Source organism: Eubalaena glacialis, chromosome 4 (assembly GCF_028564815.1).
Source record: "Eubalaena glacialis isolate mEubGla1 chromosome 4, mEubGla1.1.hap2.+ XY, whole genome shotgun sequence".
In the NCBI taxonomy this organism is placed as follows: Eukaryota; Metazoa; Chordata; class Mammalia; order Artiodactyla; family Balaenidae; genus Eubalaena; species Eubalaena glacialis.
The window spans coordinates 9603714-9628655 of NC_083719.1; the positions used below are offsets into that span (position 1 = coordinate 9603714).

Genomic DNA, 24942 nt, shown 5'->3' on the forward strand with positions numbered 1-24942 from the left:
TCGTTACCCCATGAAAGGTGTTAGTGTTACTGAAATCATTCAATCATAGGAAACACATCCATGAAGCAACAGGAAACGAATGGCCAATAGCAAACACTTGAAGGATTGTACAAATAAAGTCAAACCCTGGAGACTGAATCTGTTTTCCTATTGTGTGTATTAGTTTGCAAGAGCCGCCATAACAAAATACCACAGGCTTAAAAAATGAGCATTTGTTTTCCCACAGTTCTAGAGGCTGGAAGTCCAGCCAAGACCAAGGTGTCAGCAGATCTGGCTTCTTCTTCTTCTTCTTTTTAAATTGAGGTAACACTGGTTTATGTAAGTTTATGTGTACCTTATAATTTGACTTCTGGTTACACTACAGCATGCTCACCACCAAAAACTACGCAATGCTTCATGAATTTGCAAGAGTACCCTTGCCCAAGGGCCACGCTAATCTCTGTATCCTTCCAATTTTAGTATCTATGCTGCTGAAGCGAACACAGGGTTGGTTTCTTCTGAGGCCCCTCTCCTTGGCTTGTAGATAGACGTCTTCTCTCTGCGTCCTTACATGGCCTTTCTTCTGGGTCTGTGCATCCCTGGTGTTTCATGTTCAAATTTCCTCTTCTTATAAGAACACCGATCCTACTGGATTAGAGCCCACCCTAATGACCTCATTTAAACTTAATCACTTCTCAAAGACCCTATGTCCAAATGCAGTCACATTCTGAGATCCTGGGGGGTACGTCCTCAAAGCATGAATTTGGGGGGACACAATTCAGCCCATAACATAGTGCCTAACAAATACTCCAACACTCAGTAGTTTGAAACAACAATCATTTATTCTGCTCACAAATCTAATTGGACAGGGCTCAGCAGGGACAGATCATCTCTGCTCCAGGCTGTGTCATGTGGGGAGACTCAGCCGGGGTTGGAGAATCCTCTCTTCAGATGGTTCATGACCACGGCCGACAAGCTGGTGGGGTTGGCTGTGAGCTGGGCACTCAGCATGGGGCAGGGGTTATGGGCTAGGGAGCTCAGTCCCATCAGCAGCAGCAGTCAACATTCTTGGATGCTCAAGAGGTGGCAAGTCAAGCCTTCTGCCTGATGTTTCCAACCTTTCTACACCAACACCCAGCGGGGTGACGGGCATGAAGCAGATATTAAACAAATACTGAATTGTTCTTGTTTTTTAATAGACTTTGTTTTTTAGAGAGTTTTAGGTTCATTAGCAAAACTGAGTGGAAGGTACAGAGATTTCCTCTACGACCCCTGCCCCCACCCCTGCATAGCATCTCTGGTTATCAAAGTCCCCCCCAGAGTGGCAGCATCTGTTACAAACGTTGAGCCAATGCTGACACATCATAATCACCCAAAGTCCACAGTTTACAGCCGGGTTCACTCTTGTTTTTTTTTTTTTTTTTTTTTTTTACATTCATGGTAGAGTTTTATTTATTTATTTATTTGGCTGTGTTGGGTCTTTGTTTCTGTGCTAGGGCTTCCTCTAGTTGCGGCAAGCGGGGGCCACTCTTCATCGCGGTGCGCGGGCCTCTCACTATCGTGGCCTCTCTTGTTGCGGAGCACAGGCTCCAGACACGCAGGCTCAGCAGTTGTGGCTCACGGGCCCTGTTGCTCCGCGGCATGTGGGATCTTCCCAGACCAGGGCTCGAACCCGTGTCCCCTGCATTAGCAGGCAGATTCTCAACCACCGCGCCACCAGGGAAGCCCCGGGTTCACTCTTGATGACGTACAACCTATGGGTTTCGACAAATGTATAGTGACATGTACCCACCATTAAAGTATCATACCAAGTAGTTTCAGAGCCCTAAAAATACTGATTTTTAAATCACCAAAGAAGGTATTCTTAATAGGGAGACTCAAGAGGGTTGGGCATTGGTATACTACTCTCCCTTCTAGAAAGAAATACCTGATTTGGCGAATGTTATGAGCCAGAGAATCATGTGTCCTTTCAAAAAGCACTCTTTTAAAAGCACCTGTTAAAAAGTGGTGGACCTAGAGACTGTCATACAGAGTGAAGTAAGTCAGAAAGAGAAAAACAAATATGGTATATTAATGCATATATGTGGAATCTAGAAAAATGATATAGATGATCTTATTTGCAAAGCAGAAATAGAGACACAGACGTAGAGAAAAAAATGTATGGACACCAAGGGGGGAAGGAGGAGGGTGGGATGAATTGGGAGATTGGGATTGACATATATACACTACTGATACTATGTATAAAATAGATAACTAATGAGAACTGACTGTATAGCTCAGGGAAAACTCTACTCAATGCTCTGTGGTGACCTAAATGGGAAGGAAATTCAAAAAAGAGGGGAGACAGATATATATATATACTTTGCTGTACAGTACAAACTAACACAACACTGTAAAGCAACTATACTCCAATAAAAATTAATTAAAAAAATAAAATAGATAACTAATAAGGACCTACTGTATAGCACAGGGAACTCTACTCAATACTCTTTAATGACCTATATGGGAAAAAAATCTAAGAAAGAGTGGATGTATGTATATGTATAACTGATTCACTTTGCTGTACACCTGAAACTAACACAACACTGTAAATCAACTATACTCCAATAAAAATTATATAAAAAAATGAAAAAAAAAAGTGGTTCTAATAAGCTTCAATCCCCCATTGCGGTCTTGGTTTATGGAGGACCAGTAGTGACGACCTGAAGCCAGCACTCCCAGGCGCCCACTTTTATGGTATGACTGTTGTGTCTTCCAAGGTGCTAGGAATCAACATTGACTTAGGGCACCCAGGTGGGTGTGACTTAATCTCTTTTGGAATCGGTTAATTGTGATAAAAAGTAGACTTTCATGAGTAGTGGACTTGCATTTAACACCTATAGAACAATGAACCATGAGTAAATGTAATACTGACAAATTATTACTTTTTAATTTTTAATTGCTATATAGATTTAACTACAACCTTAACTAACAACAATTAATATCCCTGCTACTGTGCCCTCCAAGTACTAATATAGCTTTGCCACAGAACTTTTACTCACAACTCAGGAAACTCATGTTAAAACTTGTTGCAATCTAGCATTTTTTTCTCCTCAGATCTTTGTAAGATGAAAGAGTGAAAAATGAAGTCCCTGGAGCCAACCTAACAAGCTCACCTGATTTAATCTTCAATGGCTAGTCTTAAAATCCTCCAAAAATGTGGTTACCTTTACAATTTTCTTCTTTTTTCCACAGTCTCTTAGTAATTTCCCACCCGCTGACCTCCTCATCCACTCCTTGGCTATAAATACCCACTATTTCTTGGATTCAGGATTGAGCTCAGGTCTATATTGGGGTCTCCTTGCCCCTGTTGCAATAATTCCTGAATAAAATCTGGTTTTGCCACTTTAACTGCTGTCCAGCTCTGGTTCTCTTTGACAGGCCCCAGTCTAAAAGTTTTCCTGAACAAGAACAGAGGAAGACCAAAGCTCACAGGTACATCTGATGTCTGACTCTTGGTACGATCTCACCTATGCTTATTAACCCTCCCACCTGCCATGTACATCTCCCCTCTGACCACCCACCGAATTAGGGAGGAATGCCTTCTGTTTGGTGAGCAGTTTTGCAGTTACAGACTTCACATATCTGTATCCTCTGAATTTTACAACATTCCTTTGAAAAAGAAATGACTATTCTTGCTAGTATTTCCTATTGTTGTTCAAGCATGTGGCAGAAGAAAAGAATTAAATTGGGCCTAAAAACAACGACTGAAGTATAAAGTGGCCATTGGTATGTATGGATTAAATCAAAAGACACTATCTTAGAATTCGTTTATAATGGTTAGAATTGGAAAGTCACATAATGGGTAATAAGTTTTTTAGTCTTTGATTCTGTTACCAAATAAAATCTACATGGCTTGTAATGCTCCTCTAGTATGCTTTTTTTCCTTTGCAATGTATTCTTATGCGTATCATTATTATTTAATTTTTGGATGACTTGTATTGTCCATCCTTGAATTTTAGGAAATATTGGAAATATTAGGACATTTAAGAACTTTAGGAAATACTGAAAGGTAGGTGCTTCAGAGCATTAGGGAAGAACACAGCTTACACCCTTTGTGCAATGTAAGCTCACAACCACTTTGGGTTTCAAAAGACAGTTTTTGAAGTGGATACACTAGTCTGACAGCCAGAGTGCATTCATTGGAAGAAGGGACAGAAAAAAAAGACTTTTGGAATGCTAAACAAAAACTTGGCTTTGTAAATCAAACACAAGCCTGGTTTAGAGAAGTTACTGAGAGCCATAGAACCGGGAGGAACACAAGTTGACATCATGCCAGGAAGAGACCAGAACTCTCTCTGGACCAGGAAAAAGAGTTCTAGAAAAGACTAGAGGAGAAAACCAGGAGGATACGGCTGCTAGTGTGAGGTGCTAGACCATACTTTCTGCCCCTTAGGTTTAGGGACCCAAAAAGAGGGGGATTTTCCCCTCTGCCCTCCAGGGAGTAGTAGGCAGGTGGCCATTCTCCAAGGACTGGGCATGACAGCATTAGAACTGGTGCCTTTGAGCAGGGGGGCCTGAGATAAAGCTCCCTCCTCTTGATCCATCCCTCCCCTCCCCTCCCCTCCCAACCTGGGTCCTCAGTAGTTCCTATGAGCCCTGGGGTCTCTCCTGCTGCCCACAGGAATGAAGAAGGTAGTTGGGAACTGAAAGCTGGGGTGTATTTCTGGGAGGGGGAGGGGAGGCAGGCCTGTACATATATGTTAAGCACAACGTGGTTTTAGAAATCTTTACGAGGGCTTCCCTGGTGGCGCAGTGGTTGAGAATCTGCCTGCCAATGCAGGGGACGTGGGTTCGAGCCCTGGTCTGGGAAGATCCCACATGCCGCGGAGCAACTAGGCCCGTGAGCCACAACTACTGAGCCTGTGCGTCTGGAGCCCGTGCTCCGCAACAAGAGAGGCCGCGATAGTGAAGAGGCCCGCGCACCGCGATGAAGAGTGGCCCCCGCTTGCCGCAACTTGAGAAAGCCCTCGCACAGAAACGAAGACCCAACACAGCCAAAAATAAATATAAAAATAAATAAATAAATAAAAAGAAATACGATCACTCATAATCCCACCAAAAAAAAAAAAAAAAAAAAAATCTTTACGAATACACACCATGATGTAAGTGTTAATAAGAGAGCATAGGTGGATGCCGATAAATAATGTGATGCCGCATTATAAAGTCAGAGGTAATATTACAGATCAGAGGGGGCAAAGGTGCTGGAAAAATAAGGGCCTTTCCAAAAACTGATATTAATATGAAAAATAAAATAAAATTAGATCCCTACTTCACGCCATACACAACAATAAGTTCAAGATCCATTAGAGAACAAATCTGAAGAATTAAATCTTAAATATTTTAATAAGAAAATAAAGGAGAATGATACTATAAACTTAGCTGAGGGGAGGATTTCTTAGACATAGGAAGAACAAAATATGAATACATTAAAATTTAAAAGCAAAAAAAAAAAACCCATTAAGAGACATGTCATAAGTTGGGAGAATATATTAGAATCAAGATAACATCAAGAATGTATAAATATCTCCTATTTTTATTAATAATGGCTTTCCTTTACTGAACACCAAGCCCATTTAAGTACTGTACGTGTTGTAATTTATTAAGAACATACAACTCTAACAAGGTAGATAATTGTATTAGTCTCATTTTAAAGATTAAGATAAACTACAGATAATCAAGATTAAATTTGTACAAGAGCGCACAATTAGAGGTGTGGGATCTACACCCAGGTAGTAGTCTCATCTAAAAAATACCTTCAGGTGCTGGTTCCAGCACCCTCACTCTTAATCCAATAGTAAAATGGGAAAGGGTGTGAACAGGCAATTCTCAGACAACTACCAACTCTGAAGATGCTAAACTTCAGGGATAACTGAGGAAATGCAAATTGAAACAACAGACCCATCAAATGGGCAAAGATTTAAAAGGCTGACAATACCAAGAGTTGGCACATATGGGGTGAAATAGGAACTGTTGTTAACTGATAGTGAGAGTGTCAACTGGCACAACCATTTCAGACGACAAATGAAAGGTAGCTCTTAAATTTGAAGATGCACATCCCTTTGGTCCAACAATTTCAATGCCCCACATTTGTCCAAGGACACACATACAAGGACAGTCTTTACTTGCTAAATGTTCACCAAGAAGAGTGTGGAAACCATCTAAATATCTATCAATCAGAGAACAGATAAATACATTGCAGTCTATGCATGCCATGGAATACGACACAGCAGAAAAAAATGCATGAAGTATGTATACATACATTTATGTGGATAAATCTCAACAAGGTTGAGTCAAAAAAGCAAGGTTTAGGTGGATCTATATATCCATATCTATATCTATGTAGTATGATGTTGTTATGGTTAATTTTATGTGTCAACGTGGTACTCAGATATTCGGCTAAACATTATCCCAGATGTTTCTGTGAAGGTATTTTTTAGACGAGACAAACTTTCAATTCAGCAGACTTTGAGCAAAGCAGATTGCTCTCCATAATCTGGGTGGGCCTCATCAAATCAGCTGAAGGTCTGAAAAGAAAAAGATTGACTTTCTGGGAAGGAGAGGGAATTCTGCCAGCAGACTGCCTTTGGACTCAAATCACAACTCTTCCCTGGGTCTCCAGCCTGATGACCTACCCTGCAGATTTTGGATTTGCCCACACTTCACAATTACATGAGCCAATTCCTAAAATAAATCTCTCTTTATCTATACATCCTGTTGGCTCTGTTTCTTTGGAGAAGCCTGACTCATAGAGATGATGATATAAATGTCACAAACGAACAAAGCAGTTTATGGACACACATATGTGAATGACATTCCTAGGGCTGTACGGTGATGTCCTGCTTATTTCTCAGTGTAATAAAGAGTGGGCCATACACAACCTTCATGGCACTGCAGAGGATGGTTTAAAATTCCCATTAACATGCAAGAAGTGCTGGGGGACAGACAATTCCGAGAGTTGCATTTCAAGTGAGTTTCATTTTTCAGGAAAGTGAATATGCCTCATTTTCCAGCATAAGACTAAGATGACTTGATTTTCCTCAATTATAATTTAAATCACTGGACCAGTTCTAAAAACTGTACTGAAGTGTTATATCAGAATAAAAACTTCACATCAATCAATTGATACAGTCAGTGCAAATTACCCATTTTCCTGGGCTGTCGTTTGTATTTTTATTTTTATTTTGTAACAGAAAATAATTTATCTGCCAATGTGTATTATACTTTACAATGTGTTTTTTCATTATGAATTAGAGAAAAATATGCTGTGCTGGTTTCTGGACCATGTCAGACATCATTCAGATATAACACAAATAATTCAATGCATTCTAAGTTATTATGTTACTGTAAGCAAGATTCATGGCTGCAGGTCATTTCTCTTTTTGCATGAAACATTATGCCAATATTTTAAGGTGATGTGGCATGGGAACCACCTGCTGTATATTTAAAGCCCTATGAGATCAGAATTCCAAAAGAAACACAAATACTAAGTGACACTGATATATTACAAATCATCTACAGTCATGTTCTTGTTTTTGTACAGAAACAGCTCATAAACTGTTTTCTAGTGTGCCTTCAAGAACTTTCTTTAAAGATGACTCAGGAAAAAGAACTGCTAATTAATTTTAACACCATGTCAATTATCCAAATAAAATTCTAATTAAAATCCTTGTGATGTAAATCAGTCCTTCTTTGTGTGTTGTACGTGTGTATGTGTGTTAATTATTATACAGGCTGTCAGCCATCAGATACTTATTAAGTTTACATGAACCTATAGAATGGGCTTGGCTGTATACAGCTCTTTTGACATATCTAGTTCTGCCTGCCATAAGCATTGGGCAAATTAACGGTGATAGCCTAATATTTAAGGTACCATGGAGGTAGGCTAATTGATGCTCATTAGGGAAATGAAATATCCTGGAAGGCAGGAAGGGACTGAGGGGTAAGAACTAGCTTTTTTTAAAACAGTCAGAAACAGTGGATAGGGCAATTTGGACATTATCATATTTCAGGTTGATTATACGCGACTGTGCAATGAAAAATATATAAATCTACAGCAACTTCTATGCTGTAAGATATAAGGGTTCCTTGCGGGGTGTTCGGGACATTGTAACTTCAGACGCTGCTAAATGTGGAAACCCCAGTAAAGCAAGTATGTCCATTTCGGTCCCTACTACTTGCCTGGCCCTGTGCTAGGTTCTGGGAACACCACTAAATAAGACACAGACAGGGCTTTAAAGCAGGATGCTTGCCTGGCAGGGACAGAAGCAGTAAGCCAGAAAGTGTAGTACAGAGTGTGTTGGGCTATAAGGGGCACCTCATCCAGGCTGAGAATCAAGGAGAGCTTCCTGGAAGAGATGGCATTTGAGCACAGTTCTAAATGTCACGGTTGTTGACAAAGAGGGGGCAGGAAGGCATTTCACATAGAGAAGCAGCGTTGCCTAAAGGCTCCTAAATGAGAGACAGCGGGTTCACTGAGGGGATTGATATCGATCGTCTGTGGGTATAGCTTAGCGCTGCAGTAGAGGGGTGTTAATAAAAGAGAAGGCTGCAACGAGAAACAGGAATAAGATCATGACTGAGCTTGTTGCCCATCAAACAGAGGGTTTTACGTTGAAAATTCTCCTCTTCTATTTGTAAATGAATTTGCAAGGCAGCAATGGCTCTTGGGTGGTAGAGAAGTAACACCTGGTTTCAGGCTCCCAAGTTGCCACCCTCATCGTGTAGGAAGAGAATAGACGGGAAAAGGGCCTGACACCTCCAAAGAGCAAACACTTATTTCGATGATCAGGTAGCGAAGTGGATGGCAAAGCACTTATTTTTACATCCACAACAGCAATCAGCTCAAGACATCATCTTGTCATGGGTCCCAGGAGACACGGAGGGCTAATTAGGATAACGAAAACCTCCCTGCTTCTCCACTACGTGTGTGCAATTAGTCAAACCATCTATGCCTATTAAAGTGAATTCTGGGAAACCACACATGGCACATATTTGCTTATAAATCTGACAAGTCTGTAATTAGGATTTCGCCACTTCTAAATTCCACTGAGGTTCGAAGAAAATGTTGAAACCTAATCAAAGCAGAGGCAGACACAAAGGCACTAAATCTTCTCTACGTTTATGGAAACACCTGGGTTCAAATCCTCATTTCCTAATAGACCAGCCTGATATACGTGTGCTCTGGAAAAGCTCATCTCAGTATGGGCCTCTTCTCCATGAGGGACCAGAGTTCTTGGTGATTTATCCTTCCCGTTCTCAGCATCTGCAATTCCCAGGCTGCCTTTACTACTGGATTCCTAAGTGATGAGAAGCCAGGGATGTAAATGAACCTTTATGTTCAGCCTTCTTCCAAGAGACATAAATAATTCAAGTCAGATAGAAAGAATATTTCTTTTGTGTAGAAAACAAATAATTTTTGTTTGTAAATACAGTTTTTTAATACTACAAAAATGTGGACACTCCAGGGAGTATCAGATAAACTAGTCCAACTGAAGAAGAACAAGCCAGAAAGTTTGCAAACTAAAATCTGCGGTGGGGTCAGTGTGGCGATCCTGGAAGGAGCAGGCTGTGTTAGGACTCAGGATGCTGGACTCCACTCCTCTTTTGTTATTTCACTAGATGAAAAGCGCCCGAATCCAAATCGTGTGACAGACATGAGAGCCATACAGGGCAGAGCAGAAGCTTCTTGGTGTCTCATGGCCAACCTCTAATTTCAGCCACTGCTGCCGGGGACGTTTCTCTGTGAGTTCAGATGACACAGGAGTATCTGCCATGGTCTTGTACTTTCTGCCTGGGGCCGTCACCAAAACCCCGGCAGCCCACTTGGCTGCAAGTAAGCACAGCCCAGAAGCGCAGGGAAGTTAATGACCCCAGGCAACCCACAACCAATGAAAGCCGGTGGATAAACAGCCCACCTCCCTGGACCACTAGGGGAAGCATTCGTCTGCTTCATAGAATTCAACCCCTCACTCAGCGCCAAAGGCAGTGACCTTGATGGTCAATGCTTAGGTTATTTTCCCTCCTTCCCTGACTCACTCTCCCGCTTGCATCCAAGTCTTTGTCTCAGGTGTGGCTTTTAGGGGTCCCAACTTTGGCCAGCGCTAGAGAAGAGAGATCACCAAACTGGTCTGAATCGCCAGGTTGCCTGGTGAAAGCAGGGTGGTCAGAGGGGAGAAGGAGGACAAGTCCAGATGAGGTACCAGCAGGAGGGGAGCCTGCGGGTGGGGAGGTGAGCCGCGGGCCTATGCGGTAATGAGATGCCGAGATGCTGGCCTGAAGGTGGTCAGGAGTCACCTTGCCCTGAGCATCCATCTGGAATTCTAAGAATCCTGCTGTTTCCCAAGCCGCTGAGCCGTCAGCTGACCTCACTTCCGCTGGGACACAGTGCCCAGACCACTACTGGTTTCGCCACTTTTTTCCTGCAACCTTTGCTAAGAAATACATTTTGCTTGGCAGCCAGAGCTTATGTACATGTACACACATATATATACATATTTATATTTATTAGATATTCACTGGGTATATAAATGAACAAAAAAGTCATGAAACTTTATGCCTACTATACATGATGAAATCTGACCTCTTCCATTCTGTCATATTCTCTTTCTCTCTGACTCTCGTTTTACAAAATTGATTTCAAGACCTTTACCTATCAGTTGCAACCTGCAGCTTAAAAATCATTCGTCTAGAGCAGTCTTCCTAGGAGCTTGAAGATACCATCCGTGCTCTTTGTGCCTTGCTTTTATTACTTGGTAAAAGTAAGAAATAATGAAGAGGAGATGATCCGATGATAGAAGTCCTTTCTGTCTTTCAAAGAATTTTACGTGTCGATGTCAGATTCATAATAAAGTATCAGATTATACAGTCCATATTCCATTAATTTTAGTAGTTAACAGATGACACAGTTTAAATGGAAAAACTATGTGTTGTGTTATATTTTTTCCAGAAAATACATTTGCTAAGATGTTGTATATCCTTTCAGCAATAGCATACTTTTAGATTCAGAATTAGGATATAAAGTCATAAAATAGTTGCAAAGATATAGCTTTAATTTAATTTCTGTATCTCTGATATATTCTAGGCTTTTAAAAAAAATCATCAGTTCTGCTTCTTACACCATTCTTCTTGCTCTGTTGCCCTAAAAGTGACCACGTGCCTTTATAGTTAACGGTCCCCTCTGTCTAGCTAGAGACAGCCTGCCAGTCTCAGCCCGGATGCTCCCCCTTGCCTGGAAGCCTCCCTGACCTGACCTCCTCCTTGGCCGTGTTCCCACGTCACTGTCTGCACACCTCTAGTCTCATCAGATCCTGGGGTTGTCATCTGTTTACGTGGCTCTGAGTGCCTGAAGAACGGAACCTGTGTTATTCTTAGCATCCCGAGCACCTCACACAGTACCTGACACAATGCAGGGGACCATCAGACGTCCACGACAGGAATAAAATATATCCTGTCTGTTACCTTTTCACTCAGATGCTCCTAGGTGCCCATATTCTGACCTCGGGCTCTGATGCCATTTCTCAAAGGGAGAGCAACTACTTAGTAGCACAATGAAAACATTCTACACATTCTAATGCATATGGCATCTGGCATCTTCTTTATCAAACTGGATTCGGTCAAAAGAACACCAGTTGAGCCCTGGGAAAGTTATTCATAGCCCACTCACAAGAGAGCAACCCCTCGCTCTCCAAAGAGTGCACGATGAGGACAGACTCAATTCTCCTGCAGATCAGGTTCTGAGGTGCGCTTCTGTATTCATCAGAATCCTTTGGTTGCAAGTGACAACAACACAAGAGGAAAAAAACAACATGCAAGCAAACAACAACAGTGGCTCCCCAGGCCAGGGGACTTTATCATCGGGCTTCAGTAACCTCCAAGAGAGCAGGCTCCAAAGGAGCCTCAGGGCCCCTCTCCCCCAGGTCCCCATTGCTGCTTCTCTCCAAAGGCTGCCCCTCATCTCTTCTAAGGACTCCCCTGCTTCTGGCTCCTCACTTTTCACCACCAGAGATAAATGCACATCACCCTTTCTGGTCCCGAGTCCAGAATTTCCAGGGAACGGCTGCCATGGCTCCACCAGGGCGAGGTGCTGAATCGTGGGGCATCACTGTCAGCAGGAGGGAGTCCCTGATTGGTCGCCACTGGAACAAGTCACCATCCTCCCGCAGCCTCAGAAAACGGCTGCTCCCCTGGCAACCACGTGGATGGAGCACAGAGATACACCTTTTCCAGAAGAGAGGGAACTATTATTCTGGACACAGAAACTGATGAGTGTCTACTGCACACTCCTGGAGTGTATCTCCATTTTCACATGGTTTTACAATATTCATTTGTAGCACTTTCCCCTACTCGTGAGCCAAGATCCACTCTCTTACTGCCTAAGTCTCTTTAAGTAACTTAAATTTGCATCTCATCCCTTAAACCAGATTGTAAGCTATATGAGAACAAAAGTAGCTTTTTAATTTTGTTTAGAACTGCCTAGGAGGTATCTAACGGGATGCTCTGGCCCAAGAAGAGCTCCACTAACCACACGTGACTATGTCTTTCTTCTCAGCACTTTGGATTTGCTGCTCACGTAGTCAATGATAGTGCATTCCACACCCATCTTCAGTTTCAACAATAAAGATGATGACTTGTCTTGGACCATTTCTACTTCCACCATGTCTTTATTCCTTCAAATGATCACTTTTATTTTGAGAGTTACATTTTATCCATACATACGTGACCTCATATGAATAAACACCCCTAATTTCATGATGTCAGATGAACAAATGATCCTGAATGCAACCAGAATTGACCTTCAGAGAGGGCTTTTTAAAAACTATAAAAGGATCATATAAAAGGATACGTTCCATTGAGAACATCTGTTTTTCCCAACATTGGTCTTCCTACGTAATCTCTGACGTCATCCCTCATGCTGAGACCCCTCTTCCACATGAAAAGAGATAAATGAAAATCTGAGTCTTTTTAAAAGACTCTTATGGGTTTAACAAAAAGTAACCTCAGTTGTTACTTTAACTTAATAAAGTAAAGCAGGATACGCTGGGCCCCAAATATGGGACGTGTGATGGCAGCTGGTTTTGTGCGGTTCAGTGGTGCTGTCGATCGGAGCAGAGTCCCAGGGAATTAACATTTCGCCTACCTTAGGGTCCTGACAGACGAAGTTAAGCTACTGGAGAGAGAGAAGTTGGATACTTAGCAGAGAAGCTAAGACAGAGGCATCAAGTATGAGCCATCTTCAGGGAACGATGTGTCTAATGGCTGGTGTCAGGTTCTTCTCTGACATCACAGGGTCGTTGCTTCTGACCCGGGTTCCCGATGAGTGGGATTCCTCCACTCGGTGTGTGATGTCAACTGAAGGCAAATGGCTTCTTCCCACAAATCTGTCTCCCCTCTGGACTTCCCTTTCTCAATTCTTCTTCAGCAATACCAGGTTTTCCCATTATCCTAGGCTAGAAATTCTGGAGTATATTTCAATTGCCCTCTCCCTGTTTACGTTCAGTCTCCAAATACCATCATGATTTCCTCCATGGGTTTCTCCTATTCATTGGTCCCTGTTTTATCCCTTTCCTGTGGGTGAATCTGATCATCTCCTGAGTTCCCCGTACCAGTGCCCACCACTTCCAATCCATTACACAATTACTTCCAGATTAGTCTTCCGAAAATACAGCCTCGCGCATGCCAGTTACCTGCGCAAAGCCCTCAATGCTTTCCCATGGCCTTTAGGAAAACAATTACAGAAAAAAAATCTGGTCCTCTACTACCTGGCTCCAACCTACTTCTCCAGAGGAATCTCTTGAATTCCCTTGTGGCTACTGTCACACTAGTCTATTCATTTTTCTCCACACATGTCTCTAGTTTTACAACTTGTTAGTTCCCCAAACACCCCAAATACCTGACAACTTGCAACAAAAATTATTTGAATGCCTGGTACAGAATAAGCAGTTGATGAGTGTCTGTGGAATGAATGAAAGCATCTGTACGTAATACATAGACAAAACTTTTATTTTCTGATGATTGGCAAAATTTTACCTTAATCCCATGTTTCTTCTTCAGGATTTCATTACAATTTTTACTTGATATACCAACCAGATATATAAAATGTTCCTAAATTACAAAAAAATGCACACCCTTGACCCATCTACTTCCCCCTCCTCCCCCCCGACTCTGCTCCTTCTTTTGAGTTTCCATCGGTCATTATGGCAGTTATGTATCTATCCAGTAGTTGTCAAAACTAGAACCTCAGAACTGTCCTCAGTTCCAACCTCTCCTACTCACCATTTAAGAGTTACCTGCATTGCAATATAACAACAAAACAACAATTGCAAAACCTTACATTTATTGAGGGTTTACTAAATGTTATGGGTTCAGCTGTATCCCCCCCAATTCATCTGCTGAAGTCCTAACCCCCAGTACTTCAGTACTACTGCGTCTTTATTAGGCACAGTTAGTTAATCTGAGGTCATCCTGCAGTAAGGTGGATGGAGTCCACCTAATCCAGTATGATTGGCTAGAGTCCTCGTAACAAGGGGCCATTTGGGCACAGATGTGCACACAGGGAGAACGCCACGTGCAGTTTGGAGTTTCCTGAAGCTACTAGAGGATCCTCCCTTAGCGCCTTCAGAAGGACCGTGACTTTGCCAACACCTTGATCTCAGACTTCCAGCTTCCAGAACTGGGAGACAGTCAATTTCTATCATGGAAGCCCCTCAGTTTCTGGCACTTTGCTATGGCAGCCCTAGTAAACTAATACGCTGAGTTCCAGCCAATGTGCTGGGAGGCTTTTCAGACTGACAGTTATTTAATGCTCATAGTAGCCAGGGGGTCATCTACAGTTAGGGGTTCACACCACCATTACCCCATTTTACAGCTAGAAACAAATGCTTAGAAAAATTAAGTACTGAGGCCATCTCCCGGATATAAATAGCAGAGCAAACCAAAGCATCTGTGATTCCAAAACTCAAGCTCATATCCACTCTACTCCTGGCCCCTGGAGGACCTCTTCTGACACCTTCCCAGGCTGGGACAAGGTCACACAGGTGGCACTCACACAGCTTCAGTTTTCTACACTATAGAGTTTCCACTTAAGATATTCCTTCAGGTGCTGCATGGAAATAGAAACTTGAATAAAATAATTCATTTTATCTTAGACAAGCCCACGTTCACTGCAAGGTACCAAAGGCAACTTTATCTTTATCTAATTTATCAGATGTATTATTTAAACTGAAATGAATCATAAACAAATCAAACATGATGGCTGTACATTTTTTACTGTTTCTTTTATGAGGCAAACATGCTATTGCTAAAAGAAATTAAAATGGTAGCATCACGCTGTGCACAAATAAGGAAAACTAAATTCTGAACACATTTCAAAATTTATATTTGGTCTTAATATGCAGTGTGTGAATGAATGAAAAAGCAACCAACAACCCAAACATTTGCTCACTATCTCAAAGAGAGGAATGATGTAAACTACTAAATACAGAACATAACTGCCTTTTCTTTAAGCATTAAACACTACTCAAAGAAATGTGTAGTTTGTTTTTTGTTTGTTTGTTTTAAATATCCCAGGGGAGAGTTGTGAGTTTTTCTGTATAATTCTCTTTGAGGGAAAGCAGTCCTCAAACCAGCACAGACCGGGGCTAATCTAGAGGGGCAGTTCTCAAAATCCGGTCCAGGAACCCCATTCTGGGACTCTATAAGACTACTGGCAGATTGCTACTAAGATTTTATTTGTACTTTCAACTTTGTTGACATTTCCACTGAAGCTGCAGAAGCAACGGTGGGTAAAATTGCTGGTACCTTCCTTTGCAGCATTCAAGCCAGTGACATCAAACTGTTCTTGGAGCCGTTATATTCTTCGTTGTCACATACTCACAGTAAAAAAAAAAAGCCAGTTCCAATTAAGACTGTCCTTGACATAGCAGTAAAAATTGATTAATTTTATTAAATCTTGACCCTTGATTGCACTTCTGTTTAATATTCTGGGTGATAAAGTGGAAAATACAGATAAGGCTCTTCTGCTTTAAAATGGTTTTCTCCCGGAGAAACATATTTGTGTGTTGAGTTGTGAAATGAATTGGCTGCTCTTTGCGTGGGACACTAATTTTACGTGAAAGAAAGACTGACAGACAAGCTACAGTTACGCAGTCTTGGGTATGTGCAGGCATTTTCTTATGGACCACAATGACAAGGAGCTTCCCCCTTCAAGGAAAGTTACTGACAGTCTTCAAAGGTTCATGAAAACATTAGAACGTGGGAAAACCTGGACCAGCCACCTTGAATTTAAACATTTCCCAGTACTTAAAGACATTCTCATGAGACTGTTGGTAATACTAACGAATACAACTCGAAAAAATATATCATTTAATAAAATGTATCAACATGTAGAATATCTTCATAATCAGCAACATATGCCAACATCATCATGGGCAAGAGATCCATTCAACACATTCATGATCCATTCAAGATAGAGCAATGGATTTTAAGTAACACAGTCCAAAAAGTTCATTGCTATATTTGAAAATTCCTTATTTCTACTAACCTTTAAGGGACTATAACATACAGAGTTTTGGTGTAGTATCAAAGAATATCCACAATTATCTAAAAAGCCACGAAAATAATCCTTCCTTTTCCAATCACATATCTATGTGAGGCCAGATTTTCTTCCCATATTTCAAACAAAATATATCACAACAGACTAAACAAAGAAGCAGGCATGAGAACATAGCTGCCTTCTATTAAGCCAGACAGTAGAATATATAAAATAGATAATAAGGACCTCCTATAGAGCACAGGGAACTCTACTCAACACTCTGCAATAACCCATATGGGAAAAGAAGCTGAAAAAGAATAGGTACAGGTATATGTATAACTGAATCACTTTGCTGTAAACCTGAAACTAACACAACATTGTAAATCAACTACACTCCAATATAAAATTTTAAAAGCCAATACACTGAATTTTGGGGGGGTCGTTAACATTACCCCAATTTGGCTTCTTCTTCTTTGGTCAGGGAGGCCCCTTCACAACCCCTAGAAAACTTCACAGGGAATGATTTGAAACTCAAGGATGGAATGCTTCTGAAAGACTCACATAAATTGTAAAACCCTAGAAAACTAGTCATTGCTTCATTAAATTATTATAAGAATATCAGCAAAAAAGAAAAAAAAAAAGCCAGAAAGTAAAGAGATTTTCAAAAATAAAAAAGAGGGAGGACCTTCAAGATGGTGGAGGAGTAAGATGTGGAGATCACCTTCCTCCCCACAAATACATCAAAAATACATCTACATATGGAACAGCTCCTACAGAACACCTACTGAATGCTGGCAGAAGACCTCAGACTGCCCAAAAGGCAAGAAACTCCCCACATACCTGGCCATGTGGCTGACAGGGTCTTGGTACTCTGGCCAGGTGTCAGGCCTGAGCCTCTGAGGTGGGAGAGCTGAGTTCAGGACACTGGACCACCAGAGACCTCCCGGTCCCACGTAACATCAACAGGCGAGAGCTCTCCCAGAGATCTCCATCTCAACGCTAAGACCCAGCTCCACTCAACGACCATCAAGCTACAGTGCTGGACATCCCATGCCAAACAACTAGCAAGACAGGAACACAACGCCACCCATGTGCAGAGAGGCTGCCTAAAATCATACTAAGTTCACAGACATCCCAAAACACACCACAGGACGTGGTCCTGCCCACCAGAAAGACAAGATCCAGCCTCATCCACCAGAACACAGGCACCAGCCCCCTCCACAGGAAGCCTACACAACCCACTGAACCACCCTTACCCACTGGGGGCAGACACCAAAAACAACAGGAACTATGAACCTGCAGCCTGTGAAAAGGAGACCCCAAACACAGTAAGTTAAGAAAAATGAGAAGACAGAGAAATATGCAGCAGATGAAGAAGCAAGGTAAAAACCCACGAGACCAAACAAAGGAAGAGGAACTAGGCAGTCTACCTGAAAAAGAATTCAGAGTAATGATAGTAAAGATGATCCAAAATCTTGGAAATAGAATGGAGAAAAAACAAGAAATGTTTAACAAGGACCCAGAAGAACTAAAGAGCAAACAAAAAATGATGAACACCATAATAAATGAAACTGAAAATTCTCTAAAAGGAATCAATAGCAGAATAACTGAGGCAGAAGAACGGATAAGTGACCTGGAAGATAAAATAGTGGAAATAACTACCACAGAGCAGAAAAAGGAAAAAAGAATAAAAAGAATTGAGGACAGTCTCAGAGACCTCTGGGACAACATTAAATGCACCAACATTCGAATTATAGGGGTCCCAGAAGAAGAAGAGAAAAAGAAAGGGATTGAGAAAGTATTTCAAGAGATTATAGTTGAAAACTTCCCTAACGTGGGAAAGGAAATAGTCAATCAAGTCCAGGAAGTGCAGAGAGTCTCATACAGGATAAATTCAAGGAGAAACACACCAAGACACATATTAAACTATCAAAAATTAAATACAAAGAAAAAATATTAAAAGCAGCAAGGGAAAAGGGACAAATAACATACAAGGGAATCCCCATAAGGCTAACAGCTGATCTTTCAGCAGAAACTCTGCAATCCAGAAGGGAGTGGCGGGACATATTTAAAGTGATGAAAGGGAAAAACCTACAACCAAGATTACTCTACCCAGCAAGGATCTCATTCAGATTCAATGGAGAAACTAAAACCCTTACAGTTAAGCAAAAGCTAAGAGAATTCAGCATCCCCAAACCAGCTTTACAACAAATGTTAAAGGAACTTCTCTAGGCAGGAAACACAAGACAAGGAAAAGACCTACAAAAATAAACCCAAAACAATTAAGAAAATGGTAATAGGAACATACATATCGATAATTACCTTAAAGGTAAATGGATTAAATGCTCCAAACAAAAGACACAGACTGGCTGAATGGATACAAAAACGAGACCCGTATATATGCTGTCTACAAGAGACCCACTTCAGACCTAGGGACACATACAGACTGAAAGTGAGGGGATGGAATAAGATATTCCATGCAAATGGAAATCAAAAGAAAGCTGGAGTAGCAATTCTCATATCAGACAAAACAGACTTTAAAATAAAGACTATTACAAGAGACAAAGAAGGACACTATATAATGATCAAGGGATCCATCTAAGAAGAAAATATAACAATTGTAAATATTTATGCACCCAACATAGGAGCACCTCAATATATAAGGCAAATGTTAACAGCCATAAAAGGGGAAATCGACAGCAACACAGTAATAGTAGGGAACTTTAATACTCACTTTCACGAATGGACAGATCATTCTAAATGAAAATAGATAAGGAAACACAAGCTTTAAAGATACATTAAACAAGATGGAATTAATTGATATTTATAGGACATTCCATCCAAAAACAACAGAATACACTTTCTTCTCAAGTGCTCATGGAACATTCTCCAGGACAGACCGTACCTTGGGTCACAAATCAAGCCTTGGTAAATTTAAGAAAACTGAAATAGTATCAAGCATCTTTTCCAACCACAACGCTATGAGACTAGATATCAATTACAGGAAAAATACCGTAAAAAACACAAGCACATGGAGGCTAAATAATATGTTACTAAATAACGAAGAGATCACTGAAGAAATCAAAGAGGAAATCAAAAGATAAATACAAACAAATGACAATGAAAACACGACGACCCAAAACCTATGGGATGCAGCAAAAGCAGTTCTAAGAGGGAAGTTTATAGAAATACAATCCTACCTCAATAAACAAGAAAAATCTCAAATTAACAACCTAACCTTACACCTAAAGCAATTAGAGAAAGAAGAGCAAGAAAAACCCCCAAAGTTAGCAGAAGGAAAGAAATCATAAAGATCAGATCAGAAATAAATTAAAGAGAAATAAAGATCAATAGCAAAGATCAATAAAACCAAAAGCTGGTTCTTTGAGAAGATAAACAAAATTGATAAACCATTAGCCAGACTCTTCAAGAAAAAAAGGGAGAAGACTCAAATTAATAGAATTAGAAATGAAAAAGGAGAAGTAGCAACTGACACTGCAGAAATACAAACGATCATGAGAGACTACAACAAGCAACTATATGCCAATAAATTGGACAACCTGGAAGAAATGGACAAATTCTTAGAAAAGCACAACCTGCCGAGACTGAACCAGGAAGAAATAGAAAATATAAACAGACCAATCACAAGCACTGAAATTGAAACTGTGATTAAAAATCTTCCAACAAACAAAAGCCCAGGACCAAATGGCTTCATAGGTGAATTCTATCAAATATTTAGAGAAGAGCTAACACCTATCCTTCTCAAACTCTTCCAAAATATTGCAGAGGGAGGAACACTCCCAAACTCATCTATGAGGCCAACATCACTCTGATACCAAAACCAGACAAAGATGTCACAAAAAAAGAAAACTACAGGCCAATAGCACTGATGAACATAGATGCAAATATCCTCAACGAAATACTAGCAAACAGAATCCAGCAGCACATTAAAAGGATCATACACCATGATCAAGTGGGGTTTATCTCAGGAATGCAAGGATTCTTCAATATACACAAATCAATCAATGTGATACACCACATTAACAAATTGAAGGATAAAAACCATATAATAATCTCAATAGATGCAGAAAAAGCTTTCAACAAAATTCAACACCCATTTATGATAAAAACCCTCCAGAAAGTAGGCATAGAGGGAACTTACCTCAACATAATAAAGGCCATATATGACAAACCACAGCCAACATCATTCTCAATGGTGAAAAACTGAATCCATTTCCACTAAGATGAGGAACAAGACAAGGTTGCCCAGTCTCACCACTATTATTCAACATAGTTTTGGAAGGTTTAACCACAGCAATCAGAGAAGAAAAAGAAATAAAAGGAATCCAAATCAGAAAAGAAGTAAAACTGTCACTGTTTGCAGATGACATGATACTATACATAGAGAATCCTAAAGATGCTAGCAGAAAACTACTAGAGCTAATCAATGAATTTGGTAAAGTGTCAGGATACAAAAGTAATGCACAGAAATATCCTGCATTCCTATAAACTAATGATGGAAAACCTGAAAGAGAAATTAAGGAAACACTCCCATTTACCACTGCAACCAAAAGAATAAAATACCTAGGAATAAACCTACCTAAGGAGACAAAACACCTGTATGCAGAAAACTGTAAGACACTGATGAAAGATATCAAAGATGACAGAAACAGATGGAGAGATATACCATGTTCTTGGATTGGAAGAATCAACATTGTGAAAATGACTCTACTACCCAAAGCAATCTGCAGATTCAATGCAATCCCTGTCAAACTACCACTGGCATTTTTCACAGAACTAGAACAAAAAATTGAACAATCTGTATGGAAACGAAAAAGACCCCGAATAGCCAAAGCAATCTTGAGAAAGAAAAATGGAGCTGGAGGAATCAGGCTCCCTGACTTCAGACTACACTACAAAGCTACAGTAATCAAGACAGTATGGTACTGGCACAAAAACAGAAATATAGATGGATGGAACAGGGTAGAAAGCCCAGAGATAAACCCATGCACATATGGTCACCTTATCTTTGATAAAGGAGGCAAGAATATACAATGGAGAAAAGCCAGCCTCTTCAGTAAGTGGTGCTGGGAAAACTGGACAGCTACATGTAAAAGAATGAAACTAGAACACTTCCTAACACCATACACAAAAATAAACACAAAATGGATTAAAGACCTAAATGTAAGGCCAGACACTATCAAACTCTTAGAGGAAAACATAGGCAGAACACTCTATGGCATAAATCTCAGCAAGATCCTTTTTGACCCAGCTCCTAGAGAAATGGAAATAAAAACACAAATAAACAAATGGGACCTAATGAAACTTAAAAGCTTTTGCACAGCAAAGGAAACCATAAACAAGACGAAAAGACAACCCTCAGAATGGGAGAAAATAGTTGCAAATGAAGCAAGAGACAAAGCATTATCCTCCAAAACATACAAGCAGCTCGTGCAGCTCAATATCAAAAAAACAAACAACTCAATCCAAAAATGGGCAGAAGACCTAAATAGACATTTCTCCAAAGAAGATATACAGATTGTCAACAAACACATGAAAGGATGCTCAACATCACTAATCATTAGAGAAATGCAAATCAAAACTACAATGAGATATCACCTCACACCGGTCAGAATGGCCATCATCAAAAAATCTACAAACAATAAATGCTGGAGAGGGTGTGGAGTAAAGGGAACCCTCTTGCACTGTTGGTGGGAATGTAAATTTATACAGCCACTATGGAGAACAGTATGGAGGTTCCTTAAAAAACTAAAAATAGAAATACCATACGACCCAGCAATCCCACTACTGGGCATATACCCTGAGAAAACCATAATTCAAAAAGAGTCATGTACCACAATGTTCATTGCAGCTCTATTTACAATAGCCAGGACATGGAAGCAACCTAAATGTCCACTGACAGATGAATGGATAAAGAAGATATGGCACATATATACAACGGAATATTACTCAGCCATAAAAAGAAATGAAATTGAGTTATTTGTAGTGAGGTGGATGGACCTAGAGTCTGTCATACAGAGTGAAGTTAAGTCAGAAAGAGAAAAACAAATACCATATACTAACACATGTATATGGAATCTAAGAAAAAAAAAATGTTCCTGAAGAACCTAGGGGCAGGACAGGAATAAAGATGCAGACGTAGAGAATGGACTTGAGGACACGGGGAGGTGGAAGAGTAAGCTGGGACGAAGTGAGAGAGCGGCATTGACATATAAACACTACCAAATGTAAAACAGATGGCTAGTGGGAAGCAGCCACATAGCACAGGGCGATCAGCTCGGTGCTTTGTGTCCACCTAGAGGGGTGGGATAGGGAGGGTGGGAGGGAGGCTCAAGAGGAAGGGGATATGGGGATATATGTATACTTATAGCTGATTCACTTTGTTATACAGCAGAAACTAACACAACGATGTAAAGCACGTATACTCTAATCAAGATGTTAAAAAATAAATAGGTAAATAAATAAAAATAAAAAAGAATGCCATATTTGGAAAAATGTAGTAATTTTAAAACAAATATATCGATATATAATGGGTTTATTATAACTTTAAAATGAATTCTTAATGAACATGTTGAACTCCATATTTAAACATTTCCATGTTTTGTATCTGATACAGTAAATATTAATAGACATAATTCACATAGACAAAAGCTCTTTGAGTTTTCCTGTATGTTTTAAGCCTGTAGAAGAGGGTTTGAGAACCACTGTCCCAAAGGATTTGGGTGAGAGGAGTGGGGACGATGAAAAAACAGGCTAAAGTATGCATGAGTCTGGATTTTATTCCAAGATGCAGAAATGTATTTCACCTCCCATCATCAAACAAATTTCCAAGCATCACATTTTTCGTTACTTTCAGCTCAAAATGCACAGTGACAATTGAGACAAAATGAAAACACCATCCATCCTAATGTTTAAATCCCAATTAGCACCTTATACCCTGGACAAGTTGGCTGACAAAGGACTCTTGTGCTGAGCACAGCCTTACAAAGTTGCCTTTCTTTCCATCTGCCCAAGGAAGTTGCATTTCTAAGTGAGTAACTTTTACATAAGGCACTAAGCCACTGAAACTGCGTCCCGTCATCAAAGCTTCATGCCTTACCAAAAGCACAATTTTAAAATTATAACAAAATCCTTAGGAAATAAATGGTTATCTCGTTTCCTAACTAGATGCTAAAGCTTGGAAAGAGCAGACAAATCCCAATAGAGCAGCGTCCCACAAAACACCTGACAGTCCTCCAGACTGTCAGAAGGGTAAAATTCCTTTTCTCCTCAACTCTTTATACTTCACTTTGAAAATGTCTGAGTAATTGGATTATCTCTCATTTTGTTATGTCTCTCATCAAGCTAGTTCTATTAATTCTATGATCTTGTTTCTGGTGATTTTATCTATAAACGTTCCTTATGGGAATTTTTTAAAAAATATTTATTTATTTGGCTGCGTCGGGTCTTAGTTGCGGCACACGGCATCTTCGTTGCGGTGCGCGGGCTTCTCTCTAGTTGTGGCACGCGGGCTCAGTAGTTGTGGCGTGCGGTTTTAGTTGCCCCGCGGCATGTAGGATCTTAGTTCCCTGACCAGGGATCAAACCCACGTTCCCTGCATTGGAAGGTGGGTTCTTAAGCACTGGACCACCAGGGAAGTCTCCCTCTTAGGGGAAATTTTTAAATTGCTTCTGCCAGGCTGGTTTGCACAGTCGGTATAAAAATATGTTTCAGGGCACAGGCTATAATGATGAAGCCAAACTCCACCATATACATCTGAGTGATGCTGAACAAATTACCCATGTGTCTATGGCTCAGCTTGCTCAGCTACGATATGGGGTTAGTAATAGTACTTCAGAGAGTTTGGTGAGAATTAAAATGAGTTCTATTTGGTGAACACTTCAGAACAGTGTCTGATGTGTGGTGGCCACTTATTATAATATAGCTGATAAATCTGTTTACTTGGGTCATCTTTCTATTACCAGCATGCAGAAGCTCTTGTGGTACAAATGGATAAATGCTCCCTCTGGATATGAGTTAAGGGTCTCTTTAGTGGATCATGTTATTAGAGAATAAAATGATATATTGCATCTCCATCAGGTCTAAGTCAACTCTTTAGGTTGTCTTTCTCTTTGCTTCTTTTCTCATCTTTAGTATCTGTTTTGTTTACCTACCAGCTCATAGGGTTTTGATTGACTGTTCTGTGCTGTTTTGTCTAAATTTAGATGTTCAACTTGCGAAGGTTTAACTACCATTTGTGTATTTATCATACACAAGCACACGCCAAGCTCTTTTCATACCTTTTATCTCAACAAGCTGAGACCTCAACACAATCACTTCCATTGCACAGTTGAAGAAAGTGAGGCTCAGCACAGGAAGGGTCCCGCCCAAGG

General features: G+C 40.5%; 1 protein-coding gene and 1 non-coding gene across 4 annotated transcripts in view; both read right to left on the reverse strand.

Annotated features, from left to right (window-relative positions):
* CTNND2 (catenin delta 2) overlaps nucleotides 1–24942 on the reverse strand; it is a 975434-nt gene that overhangs the window by 333379 nt on the left and 617113 nt on the right. The window lies entirely within an intron of this gene.
* LOC133091593 (U6 spliceosomal RNA) lies at nucleotides 379–483 on the reverse strand. Its single transcript, XR_009700929.1, has one exon. It is a non-coding gene; the product is annotated as a U6 spliceosomal RNA (small nuclear RNA).